Source organism: Halyomorpha halys, unplaced genomic scaffold (assembly GCF_000696795.3).
Source record: "Halyomorpha halys isolate HHAL.00 unplaced genomic scaffold, Hhal_1.1 Scaffold506.1, whole genome shotgun sequence".
Lineage (NCBI taxonomy): Eukaryota > Metazoa > Arthropoda > Insecta > Hemiptera > Pentatomidae > Halyomorpha > Halyomorpha halys.
The window spans coordinates 160,470-160,978 of record NW_027108424.1 but is presented as its reverse complement, the minus strand read 5'-3'; positions in this window follow the sequence as shown (position 1 = coordinate 160,978).

Below are 509 nucleotides of genomic sequence, written 5' to 3'. Positions count from 1 at the left end.
AAAAAAGTTCTTAATTACAGATAAAAACAAATAACACAGGAAGGAAGTTGAATAGTAGAGGAGCGGCGGGATGGTAGTGGAGGATTTGACTACTACCATTTCCCAGTAGAAATTCCCTCTAGTGGGAAAAAATCCCTGTCGAAGTTGCGGGAATTTATTTTTCAAACGAGCAGCTGGGAATCGGTCACCTCCGGAGACTCTCGGCAGTATGCTCACGTTCGGAAAAAATGGGCTTCCGCCATTTTGGGGGAGCTGATGGAAACAATTACCAAGATTAGAGAGAGAGAGAAATACTTTATTTATTCATCTATGCTGCCTAAATACATTAGGTTGCTATCTCACACAGCATACTTATCAATCCGAATTCGGACATATTTACATTACACGTACATGGTATAATAATAAAAAAAAGATATACAATAATAGGATATAATAAACAATTTTTTTTTCACCCCTACAGTTTCCTTTTACAATCAATTTCGGTCTGTACAACCAATACAAATGTTTCA